We start from the raw sequence: 26,378 nt of genomic DNA, 5'->3' as shown, positions 1-26,378 counted from the left end.
AGGAGATAAATCGGAAACGATGTGTTAGAAAAGACCGGTAAAACAAGCGGTTGCTCGATGGTGCGCAAACGGAAGTGCGATTCTGAGAAACTGGAGCCTGATGTTTTCATCTGACGGAGTTTCGATACGATGACTAGAATAAATAGACCCGTCAATTTACATAGTCGTTAACGGGCATGGCTGGCAAGCCCTTATCGGCTCCGGTGGCTTCTGAACCTCCTGACCTAGCCAACGCGTTCTACGTTATTCCTATACTCCTCCTTCCCTACACCTCGGTAACTTCAAGGCCCTTCTCCTATATACACCACCCTGGATCCTTATCCGAAGGAGACGCTTATTAAAGATCGATCGGGGACACTGCAGCAATTCTTGGATACTTTAACCAATTGAAAGTAACTGGATAGCTGCAAACGTTGGCCTGAATGCAAACCCTTGTAATTTACCAGCGCCCATATTGCTCCTACAGCTTGTAGCTTCAACGATGCATCTCTAACGACGACTAAGAGCTACAGTTTAACGACATTTACAATTTAGATACAGTTGGAGTGTCGCCGAGTATTCTCCCTTTATTCGAGTCGAACGATTCGATTATTAAAAGTATTCGATATTCCGTTTGCGATTTATTATCGAATTCTAGACGAGGCATTCCATTGAACGCGTGTGCGCCGAATATAAGAATAAACCAACCAAATGTTTATTTTACAAACCCCTCCCCCTACTGCCCCCCTGTCAGCCTCTCTCTCTCATCTCTCTCTCTCTCTCTCTCTTTCTCTGTCTGTCTGTCTGTCCGTTTCGCTTTACCCTCTTTGATTCAGAGTTCCGATGCTGCGCAAAATTATATTCGCTCGTCACTTCGAGATAATAAGTTGGTATATCAACTAAAATGTTTTCCTTAGCAATCAAGCGGATCGCGATGCCGGCCGTCTTCTATCCTTCCAGTCAAAAGAGCCCAGAGCGGATCGTCGGAACAACCCCTCGTAAGGGCACGCTAGTAACGATTATGCAAATTTCATTTGGCCCAGTCCAATTCTTCACACACGAAAGATTAGGACATTAGACCAGCCAAAAAAGAAGTAAGAAAGCCTGCTCTAAACTAAAGAGTGAATATATAAAGAAGGAGAAGACGAACGAGGAAGCAGAAGAGGAGCTTTACCATGAGATTCCGAATACCGACATGCTTCCGTCGCGTCGTCTCGATTATCTTCCTGCTTTCAACTATGCATCGCCTTCGTACGTAAACCTAAAACGATGGAGCTCTTAAATTTTCTACAAAACTCTGCCTCGTTATCGTACATCGCTCAGCGTTTCTAATAACAGCAACAATCGCTAATAACCGACATTTTCACTTGAACATCAGTAGTATAAAACGTTTCGTATCTTCCTAAAGACAGTCGTTTCGTTCTAATGCATCACGTAATGCGTAACTACGCGTTGCTCGTTTCACAACGTTCTACGCAAGTTGTTACAATCAATTCCATCTACTAGTACCGCGTTAAAATTGAGTGGAAACGCGTTACATCTTCGGTGCGAATGAGATTATTTAAAAAAGTACGTAATAATTAGTTAATTTCTCGAATAGAGGAATCGCGTAACATAAAAGATAGGATAGATATTCGACAAAAAAGACCATGTATTCTGTGCAGAAGCTTCTGCTAAAGAATTTCACGGCTCTTGTTCTCCTACGAATGTATCTGAGCGGCACGACGCCGCGACGGGCCGATGTGGCTTTGCGGAGAACTTCGCATCCGCTGGAACAACGAGAGAAAATGCATCGTAGGTTATGCTTCCCATCTCAAGATCCTACCTCCTGCTGCCTTCACGATGGGAATTCCCATTCTTCGTGCTCGCCGGCTCGGAATTTTCCGGTAACCAAGCATCGACGTTGCTCGAAACTTCTTCCTTATGCCTTCCATTGTCGTGTAATTTTAGTTTCATATCGGAGCGATAGCCACATGAATCGAGTGGGCTCTCTTTCGACACGACCACGGACCAGAAACAAGCGAGAAAGAGAAAGTGCATCGTTTCAGAAGAATAAGGTGGTGCAACCCGAGGTCCTTTACTTCCCCGAACAACGCGACTCTTCTTGCCCTCGATCGAGACAAAGCCGTAGGTATTACCTTATTTCCCCAGTGCCTTGCTCCATTCTATTGTACAAATCCTTCTTAGGAGGGTGTTCACACTCACACACTCGCTGTCTAGAATCTGCCAAAGTATTGCCAGCCGCTTCTTTCTCGCCAACTGCTGCTTCTGCCTATTTATGTCGAAACAATACGCGTACTCGTTATTTTAATGGATCCTTCTCCACGACGGAAGCTACCCTCGATAGTAGATTACTTCTGTTCGACGCTGTTTACCATTCGTTTAAGGTAAACGTTTAAGGTTGCTACGGGATGGCAGGGAAAGCAGGGGGAGGCCGCCAAAGGATGCGATCGGCGACGATTAAGTCGCACGTAAAGATGTCGGAAGCGGTATTATTTGCAGGACAACGGAGTACCGTTATAAAGAGGATTTCGTTTTCCGGATTAAAAACAACAATTCCTGCATCGTCAATTCGAACACCAAATTGTTCCGAATCCTAGCAATTTTCAATGGGCTAAAGGGCGATGCGTTCTGACTGGATCGATTCGCGAGGGTAGGAGAGACGGAGAGAAGAGTCGATGTAGAGAGGCCCTGTGGCAAAAAAAGTGGGATAACATACGCCCGTGCATGCAGACGAAGAGACGGACGAACGAGCGTACGGACGAACGAACGGAATGAGCGGACAGACAGCCCTCGTGAACCTCGTGTCGAGAGAGAAGAGAGAGATTGCGGGAAGGCTGGTAGCGGGGTTGGTTGCCATTGTAATGGCGTGTGCCATGGTCCCCATGTGCCAACCACCCCAACAGCTGAGCCCTTTGCTACACTGCTGTTAAATACGCTGAAACGAGCAAACCGCTCGCGAGAGTTAAACTCGTAGTTATCGTTCGCATCGATATACATGCATATATATATATATACATATATATATACATATATATATATATATATATACGCGAATCGATGGACGCGTCCTCTTTAAATCCACTCTACTGCACAAACGCTTGCAATTGAAAGGAAATGATTTCATTTGGTTCTATTCTGCGGCCACCGCCGATATCAAGATTTATATTTTAATACATTTAATTGAACGACAAAATGATATACGTTTGTCGCTTAAATTATGCCGACGGCCGAGGCACGATTCCACCGTTCGTTGCATCTCGATACCGTTTGATTGTGAATTGTAGCATCGAATTGTATTGTGTTTCGAACGCTGCCGCCTCCGCCCCCACTCCCTCTCTCCACAGTTGCGATCGGTTCATGCAAATTCAATCGCACACACGCGTATAACTGTGCGTCTATGTACGCGCGGCAAACGGTCGTTAAGACCGTTAATTATCTTCTTTTCTCGATTCGAAAAGTTACGGCTTTATGCGCTCGTTAATATGTTATGACGTCACTGACAACGAGATTGGGAACCGAGATTACAGAATCGAAAAAGGAACGAGGGTCGAAGGAATTGTTCCCGAATATCGACGGTGGAAGTTACCAAAGTATCGTAACTACCCGATAATTAAGTAAGAACGCCGAAGTGGCAGCCAATGGAGCGGCCAGTAAAATAAAGGGGATGTAAAGCGAGTTTCCGTGAACAGAGTCGAGGTGGTAGTTTTCTGTTTACGCTGAATTGTAACTCAATCTGTAGGGCAAAACAAATTGGTCGAACGCCGGCAACCGGAAGGAGGACAGCCGTGGCGACCGTCGGAGCAGAGAATGGTGACCGAGAAGGGTGGAAAGGAAAGCGGTGGACTACCATGATCCGGCCAGTCAATGCTACTAGCCAAGAGCGAGAGAGAGAGAGAGAGAGAGAGAGAGGGAGAGAGGGCGAGAAAGGGAGGGGAGAGGGGGGGTCAAAGAGGTGGATGTATTAGCATTCACAGCAACCTTCTGCTACCTTGCCGGAAGTACGAAAGAGAAAGAAAAAGGGTAAGGACGGTAAGAAGATAATACCGTGAAGAAGGACGGACGTCATACCGGGGACAAGGACCGGAGAAAGGGAGGAAAAGTTTCGTTCGAAACCGTGACAAGGGATGGGCAGCGAACGGTTAAAAAGGAGGGGTGCGGAGACGAAGCCACGCAGTTCGAGGAATCAAAATATAATTACACGAAGACAGACCATAACACAGAGACAGAATCACGGAGAAATAGACGGGTCTCATTAAAATTGGAGAGCTGTTTCGAAACTACAAGACTGCCGTGTCGGTTGCAGCCTTGTCGCCGTTGAGTACTACCTTTCCCTAACTCGAGCTCTTGCCACGCTCTCCTCTCGCTGTGTATCCTATACTCGTCTCCTCCTCCCCTTTGTCTCACTCTCTCTCTCTCTCTCTCTCTCTCACACACACAAACACGCGCGCGCGCGAGCACACACACATTTTTTCTTCGTATACGTTTTGAACGAAAAACTTCACAGAGGTTACAGGCAACGTATTGAAAAACCGGGCTGGATGTAAAATAAAGGGAACGCGGCGGCGTTGAATGAAGCTTCGCGGCTTTCAAATGTGCATTTTAATGAACCCGTCGACATCGTCGGACCAGCGACGTTATCAAGTGACAACAACTCCTCCGTAAGTAGTAGCGGAGCCAATAGTCTTTTTCGATGTCTCCTCGACAGATCGCGTGATACCGTCATTTCGGCCTCCTCGCACAGACGTAACGCGCGCGCATGTGCCCGTTATTTGACTTGGCGAATGTCAATGCAAACGAATACATTTCGTTCGTTGTTAGCAAAATGACCCCCGATTGTTTCGGTGGACGTGCGTCAAAACCATACCACCCTTGTTTGCTGGAAAGCTTCAAATTACAGGTACCGTCGCGGTACGGTTGCCGAAAATCGCTTCATAATAGCTTTGTACCCGTTTCGCGCGTGAACGAAACCTTTCTTCAGCGAACGCGAACAAACGCCACCTCGCTGATGAAAATATTTTTAAGAGCGTAACGACCTACAAATATCTTTATTTTATCACGTTTTTGCGTGAACGTTAATTACGAGACGCGTAATCTGATTTAAATGCAGATAATTACGATAATTCAAATAGATAGCAAGCCGAGAATAATCGAACGAAAAAACGAACGTAGAATGACGAATAAAGGGAAAGAGTTAAGGCATCTACCAAGACTATTTGATATCGGACGTTTCAAATTTAATGCGCGTAACAGCGACAAACGTGTAGGTATAATTTCGTTGTAAGTACATGTGTGTATATATATATATATACATATATATACATATATATGTGTGTATATACATATATATATATACACACACACACATACCCATACGTACACCGTATACACGCCCATTGTAGGTGTGCGTGCGTGTGCACTTTTACAGGTTTTAGAGATACAATTATGGAGCGATAAAATATTGCCGATTCGCGGAGAACGCGCGAAGCGTAGCAAAGTTGGAAGCGAGAATAATTCGAAAGATTAACGAGCTATTTCCCGGCAAAAACTCGAACGGCCATTCGTCAACCATAAATTTTGCATGCCTACAAAAATAAAAATGTGCTAGCCCCAACGTCGCACTGGTCTTCTGTGTAGCTTATCGGCCGGATATTTATTGTAAAATACCTGCATCCCCTCTTCCTCCGACTACGGTCAGGCGAGCGGATTACGGCCATTTTTCCTACAAATTAAATAAACGGAAGTCGCTGAAGGATACTGCCAACGATACCAGATTTCCAAGAATTATTTATCAAAATCAACCATCCATGATCCATTGCTTGAATATTTTACGATCGCCTACGGCGTGACTGTTATCGATCAAAAGTCAAGCTGTCTTCCCTATCCCCCCTTTCCCCACGGCCGTCGAAAAAAAACTAGTTTTATAACGACGAAACGATATTATCAAAGCCAAAATTCCGAATAAAATCGTTGGAACCCGAGGCTTCGAGTCTAATGCACAATTCATGAAGACAATCCGCGTGCAGCCCTCCCAACATTGTCTCATTTTTCTGGATGCCTTTATGAAATCCCAACAGAGGCGAGGCGAGGCAACGCACGTCACCAAAACCACTTCCTCCGAGCTTTCGTTCTTTTCGCATCCCTCTTTCGTTTATATCGTATCGCATAACCGACCCCATAGTAATTCGAGCAGGCTACGATCGAATGGAAGCACTAGATAGATACCTTTCGCCAGAAGAGGAAAGACCGCGCGATCAGCGACGTCAGTGTTAAAATCTCCGTTTCCGGGCAAGTTCCCGCTACGGAAACGACACGAATCGCTCATGAACGTTGTCCCATTGTATCAGGTTTGCCGGCGTCTGGTGTACCGCGATGTTCGAGGGAGGAAGAGATTGCCCACCCTCGGGTGAGAAGGAGAGGTTACCAAGGGTGGGTAGGGAGGCTTACGGCCGGCCAACAAAGGCCGTCGATCGTTGACGTCGGCTCATCCTCTCGGAGATCGACGTGAATGCCCGCGAAATTTATTGTTTCACCGGCTTAGCCCACTCTTCTATGCCCCTTGCCTCGCTTTTCTTTCCTCCTTTTCCTCGCTCTTTCAACCCTCAAACGTCCTCCTTCTCGCTCTTCGTGTCTCTGTTGCCGGTCGGCGTTGTCGCCATACATCGCATCGTCAGACAAAAGAATAAATCCTGATTAATCTCTCAGTCGCGTTTCGAAAGCCACCACGCCGATGATACCACCATGTATAATGCGTTGTCCGGTTATACAATGCGAAGGGTGCTCGTTCCGATACACATCGTGCATCTACGTTTTTTCCTACCGCTGTTCCTGCTCCCCATTATCGAGAACCAGCGAAAGCTATCGGGATTATCACGACTTTATATTTAGAACTTTTCGTTGGTTTTACCAAACCATTGCATTACAGTTTTTCGATTCTATCGTTTCGTCCAATTTATAAATATATCTCGGATACGAAATATAAAACAAGTTCTATCCAATTCTCGGAATTTTTCCATTCTAACACTGTCACAGCTTCGCGAGTCGAACAGCTTTTAGCCGAAAATATGATTTTAAAAAACACCCGTTTCTTCTCACTTACCCTTGTGCATGCCAGTGTACTTATCCTTGAGTACAGTGAACTCGTAAATTTTGCCAAATTCCTCGAACATGGGTCGCAACGCGTCCTCTTCGAGGTGACGCGGTATCTGCCCCACAAAGAGTTTGATGGCGCCGTCTCCGTTGCTGAACGATGGCGAGGACGAGACTGGTATCAACATTTCTGTTTCCCGCGATACACTTGCGTTCAAACTGCGTGGCAAAACTCGACAGCCGATGTCGACGACCTTGGACCCCGCTTCGCGTATAGGTCGGTCGCGATCGATCGTCCACGTGTATTCGGTCAAAAGGGTTTCGCGATTACTTATCGCGACGCGCATAAACCACGTCCGCGAGCAAAGTCAGTGAGCAGTTGACACGTGAAGGAGGGGACGGACAGCGTCACGAAGGTGCTCGTTAACTGCCGTCACTGAGGGTAACCGACCGGTCGACGAGCATCTAGGGATGAGGCGACGAGAGCGTGAAACAGGCGTTATTTGCCGAAAGCAGAGTCTCGACGAATAGGCAGCAGAGGTCTAGCAGGACGAGTAAGAGGAGAACGAGAAGGAGTTGGAGGAGCAAGAGGTCCGGTTTTAATCAGGAACTCGATAAAAAATACACGATAGCGTAATCTTCGTTGGAACGGAAAACAGAGTGACGTGGGAGGAGTAGCAGGTCCGAAGAGAAAGAAGGAGTAAGATAGGAAAAGACTGTGGCGAGGGTGGAAAGCGGCTAATGCAGCTTGTGCACGGAAAAGCGAATACTTAACGAGAAAGAGGGTAAAATAAAGGAAGTGGAAGAGGGAGTCGACGATGCCGCTCGCACGCAACGATTAATGGCTTTCGAAACACATTAAGAGAGGCCTTTGGAAAAATATCTCCTATCCGAGTAAATTAAGTGCGTGTTGTCGCGCGTGACGCGACGTTGTGCCGTTGATAAACGTGGATTTAATGTCCGTTCGACTAATCGCGAGATAACGATATCCGTGCGCATCCGCTAGAGCGTCGATTATTATCAATTACACGTTTACAATATTGCCCGTTACAGAAATACTTGCCAATACGGTGCTTATCGATTCGCGTAGGTTCGATCGATAAACGCATCGAACAATGTGACCGCGTCCACAAACACCAGTTGCTTGCAAGCAATCCGCAAGCAATCTGAATAGAGAACATCCAATACGATGCGAAAAATCCGGCAGATTTACTAATAATAACCGTTTTATGTTAATGTTTCAAGCAGAGCGAAATATCATTTATACGCCGACCGAGAGATATTACGTTTACATACATAAGGGGTTGTACAGCGCGTAACACAGATAACCAGCAGCGACACTTAAAGGACGACCACGATACTGCACTTTCACCAGACAAATCTCACTCTACAGTCGACATAAACACGATTGCTGATTCATCGATTACTTGTTAATCGTATTTATACTCCATACTGAATATCCTCGATATTTATTCTTTTGATACGTTACATCGGAATCGTGGTCTTCTCTCTTACAAATTTTTATGACGTGATTGCTGCAACGATCGATAAGTCTTTTTGTACGATTCAAAACTATCCAGCGACGTAAGTATCCTTTGCCACGGGTAATCACGGTACTTCTAAGAGAACGATAAGTACGTTGTCGTGCAGATTATTTCGCCCGTAAATAGAAATATCTTAAGCTAAACGATCACAAACACAGCACGTTCACGATCACAAGAGAACAGAACTACGACACAGCGCACGAGACACTAAACAACACTGGTGGTTGAACGACCCTCAGTTTGATCCACACCACGCGCCCTGACGCCATCGTCCACCGGGAAATTACACGCACCCTTCCCCTCCTACGAGCCACCCCTACGACGTCATTCCGTCTCAATATACGAAGGGTGCAGTTCCCCTATCGAGTCTTTGCCGGGCACGAGGGCGTCTTTGCGCCCTCTTATTAGCCCGTCCAACTTCCCAGCAGCCTCTGTACCGACTGTTTCCATGCGTTGTCTTCGACCTCTACTGCTCCGTTTAACCGAATTCGCGTAAAAATTCGGTTCGACGAAAGAACGTTACAGTCTGCGTTGTTCCCGTGTTTTATACAGCTGCCCTAAACTTCTGCTCGACATAGTTCAACTTTGTAACTTAGATGGGTCTTCCTACATAAATATATGTTTAATTCTACTTAACGTCGATACTCGAAATAAACTTTAACAAACAACGCGTTAAACAACATACTGAATTAAGAAACGGTGGAAATCGTTGAAAATAGTCAATTTACGCATCCATATCGCACAAGTAGAAAGATACAAATAAACAAAATAGAAATATTCACTTTCACGAAAGGAATAGACCAGAAACTAGAAAAATCAGCAACATAATGATTAATGTGTTTCGTTGCAAACACAAGTTTTGTGAGCACTGTCGGCGAGGGTATCTGTTCTAACGGGTAGCCACTCTCTACGGGGTTAGTGAGCTGAGTCATCGCCTCGTGCGATACTCGATCGCGTCACACTACTCTCGCAGCTCCTGCGATACACGCACACACAATTAAATAGTCGCGTATGCGCACACACTCATCTGTAAGAAATCCTACATTTCCAAATTCTACAATTTTTCGCACGACTGTTATGCACGTAGTCGCGTGACCGAAAGTCACGCTTGAAAAGTTTCTCGCTATATTTTAACGCGAAATCTCGTTCCTTTACCTATTGTGATATCTGTTTAAATCAATTTTCTAGATAAATTATTGAACATAGCTTTTTAACGGTGTTAAACGTGATTAAAGAACAAAGGATATTGGGAAATAACGGGCGTTTTAAAATTATCCACTCGTTTGAAACGCTAGGTATCAAATAAAAGTATAGTTGCGTTAGATACGCGATATTTCTACCGTTTATAGGTATTCGCTCGCTCCGTTAACGCACTTGTTACAGATCGTTTTATCATCCGTCCTGTAAATTCGATATAACGGCACCGGCGTTTTAAACAACGATAAGCTGTTTTTATTTAGTTCCGCGAGGCTTATAATCAGCAAATTTAATTGCAACATGTGCTCTGGTCCTCGCGTTTATCGACCCATTCTCTATGGAAAGACGCGGACTGTGATGTTAATGTGGGTTAAGGATAGAAAGAAACACACTAGTAGTACTCTGGAAAAGCGCACCCGGCATAAGAGAGCCGCATAAATATTACGTTTGCACGTTCCTACAAACCTGACAACTACTCTTTGTTTCGAAACTGAAGAGACCTCGGTTCTTCGTTCTACAAAACGCAAAGCATCGCCTTGTTTATAGATTAGCCGCGGTACGGAAACTTAGCTGGCTAACATTTTGTTAGGTTAATATTTGCCAAGTTAGAAAATAAAAAAGAAAAAGGTGAGAATAGTGTTCGCGGTAGAGGTCGGTGCGCGGGAGATGAACTCGACGACGTCGACGTGATTTATGGCTAGAGGAAATTGCCCGAAAGTATACGAATTTTTCGTGGAACGACGAAACTACAAAACGTGATCCATGAAAAGCAGAGTATCGACCAAGGATAACGTTAGAAGGATAGCAAGAAATATAAACGAGCTTCCCAAATATGAGATAGAAACGAGTTTCCATTCCTCCCTACACACGGGTTCAGAGTACGGTTACTCGTTTTTTTCTTTCTTTTTTCTTTTTTTTTTTTTTACAAACGCTGGGGAAAGAAATCAAGACTAAGAAAATAGTTTCGGAATGTAGAGTTTCGATATGGTCGCACGGCAATCGAGACATTTTTCAAAGAAAACTACTCCCTCGGCAGAATTAATCACGCTTTTTTTTCTCTCTATCGCAAATTCATCGCACGTCGGCGGCCGTTCCCGTAGCGTTAACTCGTCGACGAGAAATATTCCCGCGGTTTATAAAGAATGTAAACTGTACATGCAACCTTCCACTGTCAACGATCGTTTTCGCTATTGCGTCGCAAATGCGTGCCAAAGCTAGAAAGAATAGAAAATAGAAAATTTACGTTGGCATAGCGTATAAACCTGCTCCTTCCTCGTTGTCACTATCATACGGCATACGTGTATCGTAGCAGACCGATCTTGAAAAACCATCTTGTATCCCGTACGTCGCATCCCTTGCCGTTTACCCAGGAAACACGTAAAAAATATAACCCACCGGTATCTGACGCGCATGTCCTAAAAACTCTACCAGCAATAATTCACGCACGGAGGATGCTCTTACCTAGGTACGGTCTGGGTGTACATGTATAGCGGTATGTATCGCAAGTATCGGCCAGTTTCTTCCTGCGAGTAAACGGCTGTGTACAGGCGGCCCGAGTAACAGACTCGTGTCCACGTATACAAGAATGTATGCGCAAGTATGATATAACTCACGGTAAAGTTTCAGGCCACTTGTGCCGCGTAAATTATTAAGCATGTGTTGCCCGAGTTGCCTCCGCACTCTCCAACTAGAGAGGAAAGGAACAGAGCGGTTCCGCTGGATGTAGCAAGAGGACGAAAGGTCAGAGAATCACAGAGAGAGGTCGAGAAAGAGGAAGAAGGTAACTGGCGGTTTCTGGTTCGACTTCCTCGTCGGTCTCTTCATAGGATGGAGCACCATTGTAATGCCGAGTAATGCAATGCAATGCGATCTAAGTGAACTTTGGCTGGGTCGAGCGCATGCATATTAGCCTCATCGCCAAGTAGCACTGCCACAACCGCCTCTTGCGTGTCTTCCCACCCACCCTTTCTTCGCTCCTCTATTCTGACCACTTGCTCTCCTTCGCGCGTGCCTCCACCTTCTCGTTCGCGAAACTATATCCTCTTGGTCCTTCCTATATACCCAGCTACCATCCCGATTCTCATCTAAGGCCGACTTTAATGCGCGGGGGTGCCATGGGATTTGCCGGATTAGCACCGAGAATTAGCAAGCAGATGCGGCAAGATGCTACCCATCTCCGACATCCCGAAAATTATTTGTCGCTTCGTCGCTTCGTCGCTTCGCTTGCTCACACGCATATGTTCGCTGTTATTAGAAACAGTTTAAACCTCCGCTCGCGATGTTATATTCCTATGCTAATGTAATATAACGTTGGATAACTCTTGATAACCAGCAACTGGAAATTTCAGATTTTACACGAATAGAAAATTATTTATTTATGTTATTTCTTCCGCAATCACATGCGACATTCGTCGGCATTTATCACCGGGTTTTCCTGAAAAATTTATCGCTGATCATAAAAACAAGATGTTAACGATAGATTATCGTGGAAGGAGATAATGGACAGCGCAGCAAAAAAGCCTGCCGGATTTTTAATGTCAACGGGAAAGGCCTGGTAAATGCGATTCAACGTTTTATTATGTAACCTAAGGTACATGGAATACAGTCTGTTTCCATGCAATTTTGGAATGATATCGCCAAGGCTTTCACTCGCCATACATATTTGTAATCGATGTCTCAAGTTTTTCATCATCGGCCGTACCGTTCGAGCTTTCTCAGGTGGTTTTTAATGCGAACACTAAATTTCGATTGAATTTCAGTTCGTTAACTTCAGGGTGAGAAACATTAAAGATTCTAAACAGCTCTCGGTATAATTCGAATTGATTCGAATAACGCGGTCACGTTTGATCTCGTTTCCGAAAGTGAAACATATAAAAATTCTATCCTTCTTTTCTCGTTGATGAATATAATTCCTTAAATGTGACGTTTTTTTATTTAAACCAGTGTCACGAACCAGCGTATCATTTCGCTGATGGATATTGTAACAAGAAATTAGTAGGTACATATGTAGTTGTCCAAGCAGTATAAGATAGAGTCGTCCTAGATTTAAGCTCGCAATAAGATTTTTTTGCTACTTAGCGTGATTTGCTTTTTCTCCCGGTGCACTCGCTTTCTCTTAACACTGTAGCAAATTGGTTTGTTGATGTGTCGACGGGATTGTACGGCTGTATTACGCGAAAGGCGGCGCGGCGGCGTGGCGATGCGCACGAGAGCCTGAAATTAGAGCCAATCAATTACTCGACGAGCTCCTTACGACGTAGTTTCGACATGTGTACGCACACTATTTCTTAAAGGAAACCGGAAATCATCGTGTGCCATAGAGCAATGAGCATTTTCAACGACTCGACGTCCGTGGGAACGAAGATATATATCGACGAAACACGCATTGCGAGAAATCGCACCTCGAACGCCGGAATAGAAAGCACGCCGAGAAAAGTGAATTAGAACATTCGCCGAGTCATAAATCGGTTAACTCTGTCCTCTTAGCGGAATTACTGTCGGTAAATCAACGAGCGAAGAAAAAACTGAAAAAAGGCAGAAGCGCGTGTCCTCGCTTCTGTGACGAAGGTGCTACTCGTCTTAACGAAAGGGCTGCGCAAAACAATACCGTAAAAGCACTCCCTAGAATTGTAACTTGAACAAACGAATGCACGTTCGACGCTCCGATTCTATTAATCCCAATCTATTTCGAACTGTACCTCAGAAATTATTTCCTCTATTTCCTCCATGTAACTAAAAGCTAATAAGAAAATAATAATTTATGCTTGTTTAATACCTACTTATGTATATTTTCACCATTTCAATTCCTCGATTCTAAAACTGAAGAAGCCTCGATATTGTATTTTGAAATGGATAGATCGGCAAACTTTTTAATTTTACTTCCGCTGTGGTTAGTAGTTTCGTTTGCTGTACGCAAAAGGTGAATCGATATTAGTGCTCGCCAATTCCTCGATATTTGTATTATATGTATGTATATAGACCTCTCTGTTGCGAGTCGCACTAATTTATCATCGGTCATCTCACCAACGTATACACTTGAGTATTTGAAAATCGTTTGAACTAACCACTACGAATTCGTGCGGTATTCGCAAGCTTTGATAACCGTATGCCCACAATGTAGCGGTTACGTTAACAGCGTTCCTGTTCGCCTCACCCAAACAACAAATATTTATGTTTTCTTGATGACGTACCGATCGCGCATGAACGACTAACAATCAATTAACTTTACTTCGTCGAGGAAAAAGCAAACTATATGTTGCACTTGTTCAGGGTCAAAGCGGGCTCAACTTACTCGAAAATTTAAGGTTACAAATTCAGCATGAAGAAATTCTATTATTACGACGAAAAATTGTAGAACAAGTGCGAAACAATCCATTATTTGGCATTGCCATTAAGAAGAAACGTACAACATGCGGTACAAGTTGTACTTTAAGTTGATCTCTGTCCTTGTCTCTTTGTATTCTCGAATATTTACGTATATATTACGTAGTTGTACATTTACACGCATATACTGGTTCACGTGCAATTTAATCGATACAGTCTATAATTCAATCGTGGATTAAATTACAATTGCCTATTAACGATAGTACATACGTGTAAAACTACCGTAGATCTGTGCATATCGATAATTGCAAATGAAAATATATCTATAATTTCTGATTATCGTATCGATAATAAACTATTGTCAGACCTCAACGACGTAGAAGTGTTCGTATATACATATGTAATTACATAATTTCTGAAGTAACGAACAGCACGTATGCAGTCCTTCGTTTGTATGCGAGAAAATAGCCCAGTAATTGTATTTTCTTTCCTAAGAGGTTTAAAAAGATTTTTCTTGCGCGACACTTAAAGTTTTTGGTGTATTCAGTGGCGATAAACAATGCGCTGGACTTACAAAAACTTACACGGAATGCGTGTCGTACAAAACATAGGTAACACAGAAGGAATATAAAAATGGAAGGAAGACATACCAAATATCTACAAACACAAACATTTATATTACATGTCCGTCTGTGAACTATATATATATACGTATATGTAGTGTAAGTGTACATATATTCAATATGTAGCAAAGAGACTTGCTCATGATATGGAAGGCTAATAAATAATAAAAGATGTCTTCCCATCGAAAAGATTGCTGGTTTATGTTTGTTTAGATATTTCTTATTCTCCTCGTTGAGTACTATCGACTCTTCCAGTATCAGGCCCATCTTTTTAACATTTTCTACGTAGAACCTATACAAAAAAACTTTCAACGAAAGGTATCGAAACTTTTTTTCTTTTAAGAATACGTAAATGAGGAATCGATGGGAACGAATAATCGTGAAAATATTCGATACCGAAAATTATGTAAAGTTAAGCATCTATTTGTTTATTACTGGACTTTGAAAAATAAATATTTTCTTTTAATTACAACGAGATAGTTCTTATAGATCAAATATAGAGAAACTCTGTAACGAGCGAGTGAAATGTAATTTCCTGCCGTGGTTATCGATAAAAAGGCATGGCTGCCGCGAGCGATCGTAAAGCTTCATCCTACAGACAATGACGAAATTTTCGTAAGGTATCGCTGTTTATTGTACCCATCTGAACGTTAATCGAGCAACCTGATTTACGAAAAGCCGATATTTTCAGACAGTTAATTAAACCTATCGATCCGTCGTGAAATTTCGTTACATAAGATAACCAAATAAGCCAAACTTTCTCTGTATAAACAGCGAATATTTTGTCTGCGTTTGATCTTCGATGGAATTCGATGGAATGGATAAAATATGATAAAAACTGAATGAAAACAATCACGGTATAGGAATGGTACGACCAGCACTAATCGAAAGGCGCACTGAAATATTCGAGAGTCGTATCGCGAAGGAATACTCTTGAAATAGCATGTGCCTACCCTCGCTAAGCAGTCACCTTCATATTCGATTCACCCTACTCTAGTACGTGGCGCTTAACCAACCTTCCCTTCTGTCTATCTACCCATATACTTGGCTACATATCTATGCAACTTACTCCACTTTCCGTATTTCCAAAACTCTGAATCATTTATCCGTGCTCAGCCGTGCATGCTTAGCTACCCTATGCTTCCGTCTGGCACCGACCCTCGGGGATGCGAAGAGATGCAACAACTATACGTTCGTGTGCGCATCGTGCACATTCGTCTTCCTACGGTGCACGCTGCCCCGAGACTTTAAACGACCGCACAGAAAGGTTGGCCTGCGTTTAGAATTATCATTAGGCGTCGTTAGTCGAGCATCCTGTTATTTCGTCACGGATGGTTGTATCGGTTCCTCCTCGTTAATTCCGCTCGAGGTTAATACTTAGACGATCCAGGACAAAATATATTTTATGATATAAGCATAGAGTTTGCATGAAAATGACAAAGATCGTGGCTTCCGAGGATATTCCTTTGCGTAATGGTCGTATTCTGCATAACAATCGTTGCCGGTATATCGAAGTTATTACCGTAATGGAAATTGTAAGACGTGGTAATTTAGAAAAGCTTGGGAACGTTTCTTTTCGCAGATTATTAATTCGCGTGTGTTTAAATAAAAATGCACACAAAGCTGCCAAGACGAAAGACAAAAAACCGAAAGATCAATATTGTGGAAGTACTTTAGGACATTTCGTTAGCAGTCTAAATTAAGAAAGCGCAGAAGGGAGAGTCCGTAATGAAAGTTGGTGTTACGAGGGGAAAATAAAGAGCGCGCCGCAAATAAAAAGGCGAAGAGAGAAAGGAAAAAATGCGGACGATGCTTTCGTTGTGAAATAAGTCTCGTCGGTGGAGAGACGATACCTGGCGTCATTCTGACATTCTCGTATGAAGGGCTGCACCCCTGTGTCTACAATACAGAAGAGGACCCTATTGTGACCTAAAAGTCAGTATCTCGGAGACCTCTCTCAGCCGGCATCCGTCAGAGCGTATTGCAACCCCCCTTTGCGCTACTTGGTTTCTGCGCCCCTGTCTCCGCTACATCCCGCTTGGAACCGCCTCCATTCGTCCCGACCTCCGCAAGACAGCCATTGTGTTCCCTATTAATTACATTGCTTTACCACCCTAACCTCATGCCAGGACCTGTGCACACCCGGTTAGGCTACGGTCTAAATACTGTGGACCGTGAGGTACAGTCTCATCAGAGGACGTACGAAAGCGTTCACAGATTGTCACAGTGTAGGAAATTGGCTAATTCGTCACAACGAGTTTTCTTCGTTAACCGGTTTGCCGCGGTTTAGTTCCTCATTCGCGTGACTTTGTCAGGCCGTGTAAAACACGGTAAAATACTTCCGAAAGTTTCTTCCACGAAACAGACGCGTCCGGAATATTTTTTGGGACGGCCGTGATCGACCGACCGGTCGACGTTAACGCGCCAAGCTTTTGTGTCAACCGATACTCATTCACGACACGATGGAAATTCTCTACATCCACGATAGTACAACTGTACCAAGTGAAACTAGTCGTAGAACGCGTTAGCCTCTTTCCTCGTCCGACAACGCTAACGAAAAGCTCGCTGTTGCAGGCGACTATGGAAGAACGGTAGTAGCACAGAAAGGATGACACTGGGACGAACCGTTCTCCAGACGGGACGTTGCTCCTGATTCTCCCGTGTTTATCCAGCTCCCTAATTTATTCAATGTGTACATTCACTTCGCATTGCCGCTCTGTAAGCCCTCGTGAACGCAGTTAGGATTTAATAGCGCATGTTTTACCGACAAACTCGTCCGTGTACGACGCAAGTTAGATGCTACATTCGTGACTGACGAAAACTGGATTAAAGCCAAAAGATGCGAAATCTAGCCGATTCTCGTAAACCAAAACGGAAAGACTATAGAGGAAGAAGAACGTAGGAAACATTACGGGAAATAAGCAAGGAAATCATGGTATAGAAAAGAAAATTAGCAACATCGAGCGCGCTGTGTGTGATCGAATATTACTATTTTTAGTTTAGATATAACGGCGTTGCGAATTATCGACTAGGTGGCGATCAATCAGGTTGCAACTGGTCGGTTTGTGTTTAGTTGGTTTATTCGCACTGTTTAGTATACACGAAAGGCTCTGAACTGTAGGTAAGGAATTAAACTTAGGCGAGTGCGCGATCCTGTAAGTGTACGTTTTGTGCGTACATGGTCGAGGATGCGTAACGTAACGTCCTGTTCTAGTTTCGCGCTCTCATCGAGTGTTGATGTTTAGAACACGAGGGTCACTTTAGAGCGGACCTGTCGAGCACTTAGGGTGCCACTTAGCCTCTTGACGGGTCCGCGTTGTAAATTTTACAATTCGCGAGGTGAGAATTTTCAACTTTTCAAAAAGAGCAGATGTGTCGTCCGTGTGGAAAGCGAAGACCACTCAAAATCCCGAACAAGTGGGATACGGCATATTTGGTACTTAAACGTACAGATAGAAAGGTATAGATGTACGTAGTGAACGACACTGCCGTCGTATCTTGGAGATATTTCGAAATCGATACGCGAATTATCTGATTTACTGATTTACGATCTGCAATACAGTGCGGTAGAAGCTTTACGGAAGACACGTGCATATAAAAGATGGAAAAGGAACCGCGAGGAAAAACGAACCTTCGGAGGAAAATAGAATGAACGAGCACACCTATACATATATACCTATACATATAGATACGAAAGAGTCGGAGAAAACGATGGAGTCGACGATGCTCTACGCTCTACGCTCTACGCTCTACGCTCTACGCCAAGGCAACCAGCCACATGTTGCTCTCTTTTAAGCGCCATCCTTAATATCGACAAACGGATACGGCTGCCGATCTACCGGCAGCAACGTGCATGCACGTATGTCGCGAATTCGATACTTCGCATCCAGTCGATGCTGCTGAACGCAAAACATTGTTACAGTGTCTACTTTGAATTCAGATAACGTATCTCGCGCCTTCGATATCTCTCATTCGCTCTAACCTTCGTTCATCGTCTCGTTCTCCTTCTCGATCTCTCTGGCCTATCTCCCTTTTGTACTTTTGTACCCCTTCCCATCTCTGTCACCTGCTTTTCACGCGTGTTGTCTCTCGCCAGCTTTCTTCTTCTGTCTTTTGCTCGCTCGTATACTCGTCGTTCAACGTACATATAACGAATGGAGACAACGTGTCAGATACGAATGCGTTTTCAACGGCAATTGTGTCTAATTATATACTCGTCTTAATATTGAAATTCGATATCGCGTTTCGCGTTTTTAATAGTACGCATTACGTATGGATATCAAGTTGGACAAAAGTTGCTGCTACATCACGTAAAATATAATATCTAACAGATATATCGATTCGGATATTGTCTAAAAGGATCAGACAGTTCGGATTTTGCTGTTTCATGCATATGGTGATATGTGCATATAATTTTGAATTTCACAGCCGCTGTGATCTCTGATAGCGGAATACGTTTGATTGGATTGACCCGAAAATTGCGAAGATCACGGGCCGTCTATTCCAATCAACGACATTAAGTGCAAACGATTATGTTGCGACGGAAGGCAGTTCTGAGCACAGGACATTATCCAAGGTAGAGTGATATCGGTTTTAATGCGACGCAGGCATTAGCATTAATTTGAGTTACCGTTTATTTATAATGGGTTAATGTTAATTTACGAAGTAGCCGGCATCGTGTGGGCCTGTGCTCCGACCGACAACCCACACCCCGCCCATCCGCGACTAAAAGCATTGTTTCGAGCCGTGGTTTTGTGCTCAATTTGCATTTCCCTGCTAATACATTACGGTTTATAGCCGCGCGGCAGTCGCTTTCGCGGTAAACTGCATAAAATACGAGGACTCGCTTCACGTGCCGCGGTATTAGGGCGGTACCCTAACCGCGAACGTGTTGCTTGCGGGAAAAACGCAGATTTTCCCCTTTTACATTTCGCCAGGACTAAGAGCGACGCGTAACACGAGCATCGCCGCCACGGATATTTTTCCTGCTGCCGAAACTGCGCACCGATTTCTCTTCCTGTTTCTTATCTTTGCGGTCACACGATATGCACATTTCGATTATTTTATACACTGTATCGTAAATTTGTCGGATAAATAAAATCTTAAATCGACAAATCAATTTATACCTTGAGACAGGCGAATCGAAGACTATCTCTTATCAGTTATCTAAAAATAATTAGTAATTAAAGTAAACGTTGTAACTGGTTTGTTCAGCGATGTAATATTTCCTTGTTAAACTTGTAGCTTTTAGTCGGTGTATATTACTTTTTCTAATAACGATCGAATAACAAATTATGTTTAGTCTGAGATACGAATGGAATTTGACGAATTATCGATAAGAAATTATCGAGAATGTGCGTACTATCGCAAAAAAGTATAGCGCCGTCAGAGCGATGTTTTATGCGCGATCGTGTTTGATAAAATCGACTTCAGAAAGGAAGTGACCCCAGCCACATTTATCTCCACTTGAGAAAAGAATGAACGCTTGTCCTACGGGTGAGCACTCTGCTCCACGATGCCTCCTACGGACCTCTTGAACTCATCGCACATCAATATTTCCTCGTTCGAGTGGCGAACAACGACCGATCCGTTTGTCCGACAACAGACTCGCTAAAGGAACATTTGTAATCTGGTTCGCGATTATTTTAAAGACGATCGAAATCTTGCGAACGTCGTTGCTTAACGTCGAAACTTATCGTTTCGCTGTATCTTGAATTTCGCCAACTTTGCAAATGTCGTCTCCTCTCGTAAGTAAAATTCGCGAATCGAGCGAAGAGAGTCGTTACAGAGACGTGAAATTCGATCAGAAATATCATCCAGTAAGATACTAAGGATGTAACGAGAGATTGATTTGCCGAAACTTGTAATTTCGCATCGATTGTATTAGTCGACGCACCGATTCATCACCTAGATGTAACGCCATCTTGGAGCCAATATCCTTGCGTATAAATCACGCGTCAGCCATTGCAGAGACAAAGACGAATATCAGGTCGATCGGCAGATGTGTCCCTGAATTATTCGATATTCTCCGAGAATTTACTTGGCGTCTCTTGAAACGTAGTGAATACCGGTAAAGTATGAACCACTTTGTTTTAAAACTCGCAATCCTTAGAACGTAACGATGACGAGATTAGAGAGTAAGCAATGTTACATCGCTCGACTTTATCCCATGATATATGTAGCGATGGAATTTCTGCAAGCTGGTAGACATCTTCGGTCGTTGAAAATTTCTCGTTATTATTTCGTGTCAGCAGCTACAGACACTTTAGACGCGTTCTCCGAACTGACTTTAAAACAAGGAATTTCAGCTGCGCTTCGGCGAAATAAGTTGGTGGATGAAGCTTGGGCGATTAACAAGACGGTCGATAAAAAGAAGGGGAAAAAAGCGAACGAACTGGAAAGTTTCTTCTCGGGTCGTCGTAGAAACGTGTCGCCAGTTAGTCGACGACGCAACACCTAGACTCGGTCGATCGATGAGGGGAACGATTTTTGGAGCGGAAAAATATCTTTGAAGAGAAAAGTATTATATCTCGCGGCTCGTCCGCCGTTTCCGAGACCTCTCACCAATTTCAGCTCCATTTTCTCAAGTTGCTGCTTCTCTTTTCGGCCAAGCCGTGCCCGTCAACCAACCCAGGAGCCATTATCGGCCAGTGTCAATATCTTGTTACCGGCATATAACGTCGCGACGCGACGCGCGACGGCAGCCGTCTCCTCTGTTTACTCTCCTATGGCCGGCCCATTCTACTGGTTGCTCCGCAGTCCCCCTTCCCACGGTTTCCGTCCATTATCAACGTCCTGGTAACGACCACAAGGTATCTTCTAACCCCCGTCCCGTCCAAACGTACGAAAAATTTTCCAACGAACTTTGCATCGGCGAATTTAACAGCAATGTAAACTTTCAAACTAAAACGAGCACGTGCGATCGTTTTAATCGCCGATTTTATAAATGGTATACGTTAACACGATAATTTATAATCGAATAATAACGATATTGTGCGCGGATTGAAAATAATACGCGCGGTTAGAAGGAGGTTGGCAAACGACGGAATTTGTGTAAAAAGGTATTGCAAATTTCGCTCCGGTATACACCTTGCTATTTGATTCGCGCGATATCTACGGGAATGCGACTAAAATGTTATCCAGAACACGGACTAATATCGTTTTTTAAGCCATGACTCGTCTGGAATAAACGGAGCCATTTCTCCTGGCGTCTGGTCCCGCGGCGAGAGCGTGAGTGCCTTCTTCCTTATCTCTGCCCGAATAACGGAATCAGAAGGAAAGAAACATAGGAAACTATTGCGTGAGATGCGATGCGTATATAGTCGATCGATAGCCGTGGAAACGCCTGCAGGATCTGTCACGCACAAAAATATTACGTCATATATCTGAGGCTAGACGGGCTCCAGGGTTGTTTACGACTTACGGGATCGTTTCCAGAAGACTTTTGCGATATACGTAACCACCGAGGATGACGGGTGCAACGGGTGACGTACAAGTACGAAAGACCGAATCTCCAAAGTCCTCGACCGTCCATTTATTTCCTTCGCGAATCTCGGACGGTCGTTTTCACTTTATTACGCGAGTATCGTGTGCCGTCGGCAATGCCCGATAGGCGGGGGCCTATAAATTTTTATGACAGTAATCAGAAGCGGTGTCATACGACCGCTTGATATCACACACGTGTATAATATGGGCACGATAAGGTTGCAGATACATTCGTGACTGACTTTCCTATCTGTGACTCGGGTAGTTTGTCGAAAGCGATACAAGATCGTCGCCAGAGTTCACGGAAATTTGATCTACTTTCTATATCGTAGAGGCTAACATTGACTTTATCGAAAAAACCAAGTTGTATCTGTTTTAAAAACAACATTTTTTGCCCTATATAAACAATCGCAAAACACACAAAGGATACGATCGTTGCTCGCGTATGCAACACGATAAAACGTATACGTAATGAGATTATGTTCTATCAAAAAGGAGCAGATGTTTGAATATTTTTTGAGCGGTAGATGATACACACGATGCACGTATACATACGACGCGATAGAGACAGTTCAGGGAAATACATATACGCATAAACTGAATCCTCTTTACGCCTTTGCAAACTGACCGTGCACGCCGGTTTTACGCTCCTTTCTCTGCTCGTATTTTTCAATTGCCCTGCTAACGAAACAGTCCCGACGATAGCGGCGGTTTCAATAGCGTCACACAACAACCCGCACCGTGCATACCCATCTAGTGTACCATACCCTCGTTCCACTATACTTGTGTTTGATTAAACCCTTCGACTGTCGACCGAGATACACCGCTATATACACGTACAATGACGTATAAAGCTTTCGTTCAATTACCCCAACCTCGACCGTTCGAACCTGATTGAACCATTCGATACCTTGGTTCCGTTAATCGTACAACGCGGCTAATTAGACAACGTTCTCTCTACTTCGATCGTGATCTATACATATATATATATATATATATATATGTCTCTGCGGCGTTGTTTCATCGACTTCGACGAAAGAGCATCGCGATAATTTTCAATAAACGCGTTGCATGGATCGCTTCCCGACCGATTGCGATCTCCGCGATGCTAATGCGCTGCGGTTTAACTCGACTTTCTCAATTGTACAGATGTTCCGCGAACTACATATGCACGCTGGTGGGTTTAAATTCATCTTGAACGTCGAGCCGACCTGTTTCACCCGGTTAACCAGTTAACGGGTTAGATAGTTGCAGGTTGGATGGGCAGATCGAATGAAAAAGTTGTGCTCGCGCGAGCTAGCGGGCCGACGCGACGGCGTCGATTAATTAAAATAGCGTGAATACGATTTAGCGGCATAGCTGCGGCAACCGTGGGTAGATTTTCCACGGCATGGCACCACCGACTGACTCGCCTCCCCATTCGTTCCTCTCCGTCGACACGACCCTCTTCCCCGTCGCCTGTGTATCCCGCTGGTACAGCCAGCGTCCCTTTACAGCCAGCTCTGTTCCCGACCCTCTATCATGCATCCCCTTCTCTCCCACCCTCACGACCCAGACTCGCGAGGCCATTCGGCGTGGTTTACGCGTCCGGCATTCAGATGACCGCATTCGCACGAGCCGAGGAATGTCCAACAATATCCGCATGGCTACGGTCACCGACGACGAGGCTGCAGCGTGGAATTCGCTCGCTCATTTCGTTTTTTCCTCTTCTCCGTCATGCGCCGGATCCGGCAACATGTTATTGCGTTCATACACCCCCTCCTTTCGCGTCACCGATCGTACGTTTCCAGTGTATACCAGCTACATTTTCACCGAATAGCCACGTAAACCGGTTTCGCTACCGCTTTCGGTAATCACTCCCCCCCTCCCCCCTCCCAGATCCTATCGATGAACTCGATCAAACTGTTTAGACTCGTAGCAAGTCTAGACTCGAGTCAAAAAATCCCAATTGCCAATTCTCAAATTTAGTCAGAAATTGATTTCTTCTTTACCATAGCAGCAATTCGCCTGCATCGAGTTTCGTGAATTCGTGATAACGGTGTTAATGCGTCTGATGACTAAAATAATACAACGATCAACGAAGCTAATAATTTATTTGCAGTTTTCGTAAACTTCCGAGTGTTGGTAAATCGATAAGAAGCGAAAGAAACGAGGGGATCAATCGCTATGGTTATTTGTCGGATTTCCCATACAAACAAGTTGCTTTTTCCTTTGTTTGATAAAGATATAGTATTTAAATTAAGGTAACGTACAACGACACGGAACGATAGCAACGCTTCCGGTGAAGCTGTTGTGCGAGAAAGAGGCACGGAACGCGGGCGATAGATCGCTTAGAATTCGAAAGTTACGCGAACGAATTGCGTGGATCTCGTCAATCTGTGATTCTACTGGCGGATATCGCACCCCGTCGGCCCTGTTTAATCCTTTTTCCGAATCTGTGGAGTTAAAAGCCGCACCATGGAATACGTCGAATAGGGCGAGTGTGGAATTCGAAAGATAAGCAGGAGCATAACTTCCCGACGGACGACGTAACTCAGCCGACCGCCAAGCACGGATCGTTATACGTCCCCCGTTGCTCGTAACGCAACTATCTCGAAACTTGTTTTTCTCCCTTATTTTAATAGGTCCCGCCGCTTCTTCTTCCTTTTATCTCGCATTCGACGCGCTCCCCGGCGGCTAATTCGCCAACGAAGAAACTTCGGGGTCAGTAATTGATGCAAATGAAGTTGCTAGCCGCGTCCGATTATCGGTTTAAATTCTTTGTAAAATTTAGCAGCGGCAATTGCATCTGCTAACCGATGTGCAATTTACAGCATACTCGATTTCTGCATAATTCATGAGGCGTTAAAAGTGCAGGTAAATCGACAATAGACACGGGACAGCGCCTGACGAGTTTCCTTGCGGGGGACACGGTTGCGCGCTGCCACGCCATGGCCACCGGGAAAACGGGAAAATTCGTGTCTCCGCTTTAAAATTAATATCGCGGAATACATTGCAATTAAATGTTGGCGTAAATAACGCTCTGACGCACAAATTCAATTAAATGCAATGTAAATGTTCCGCCTACGGTATCCAATGCAGTACTGCTTGCTGTATATATTACCGAGTTGTTGAACGTTTGACCATAGTACGCGGTTGTTTCGATTTTAGGTACGTTGCAGGTGCGCCTTCATTATTTTCATTATTTTCATTATTACGAACACGCGTGCTAACCGCACCTTAAAAATTTACTGGCCGTACGATATTCGCTACAATATTCGGTAGAATATTCAAATTGTAAATCAAGCCCCGTGGCAAAATCGAATATTAATTCGAACCGATTCAATTACCGAAGGGAAATAAATGTTCCTAACTTTACGGTAGCTTTTGTTTCCAGGCACAAAAGAAATGCTTCGAACGTTAATTACAAAGAGTTTTTCATCTTCAGATCGATTCTGTATTATCCAGTTTCGTACTGCGGTTCCTTCGTTCAAGCGTATCGGGATGATTGCAGCTACTTCGATATTAATTAATGGAACCATTGTGTACGGAAACGGAGCAGGATCGCTGGGGCTTGTTTACCGTCATATTCCGATACGCTATCCGCAAAATATTCAATCGGGAAATCCTTTTCTTTCACCCGATATTTAAATACCATGCGATCGTATCGTAGGCGAATGTGTACGATCTCGGGTAAGAAACGTTTTTCGTTCCGTGTTCACTTTACACGTTGCTACTACCGTACTAGGTGATACGGATGACGCCTTCGGTATCTACAGAACAGTGCTCGGTACTTCGGGGGCTGTTTGTGGAGTGACGTAATCTGCTCTGAATCCTGACTTGTAACACCCTACGAGTCACCCTTTGCTCCCTCTATCTATCCGCATTCCAGCCCAACTTCAATGGCAGGCATATCACTTCGCAACTGCGGCAAGATAAACCTCCAACCCTTGACCCCGCGACTCCACTACCATCCACAGTTTACATTCGACTTCGCGCCGTTTCATTCCAGTTTATAAAACTAGCTCTCGTACGTCGATTCTCGATAACACGAGTCTCGCGCGAGTTGCTATCGTTCTTAAAGCTAACTGCATACATACACGTATGACACATACGTACAGCGTATTAGCACGAAACGTTCGGACGATTCTGCCGCAAC

The sequence above is a fragment of the Bombus huntii genome, chromosome 10, assembly GCF_024542735.1.
Source record: "Bombus huntii isolate Logan2020A chromosome 10, iyBomHunt1.1, whole genome shotgun sequence".
Lineage (NCBI taxonomy): Eukaryota > Metazoa > Arthropoda > Insecta > Hymenoptera > Apidae > Bombus > Bombus huntii.
This window is presented reverse-complemented; position numbering follows the sequence as displayed.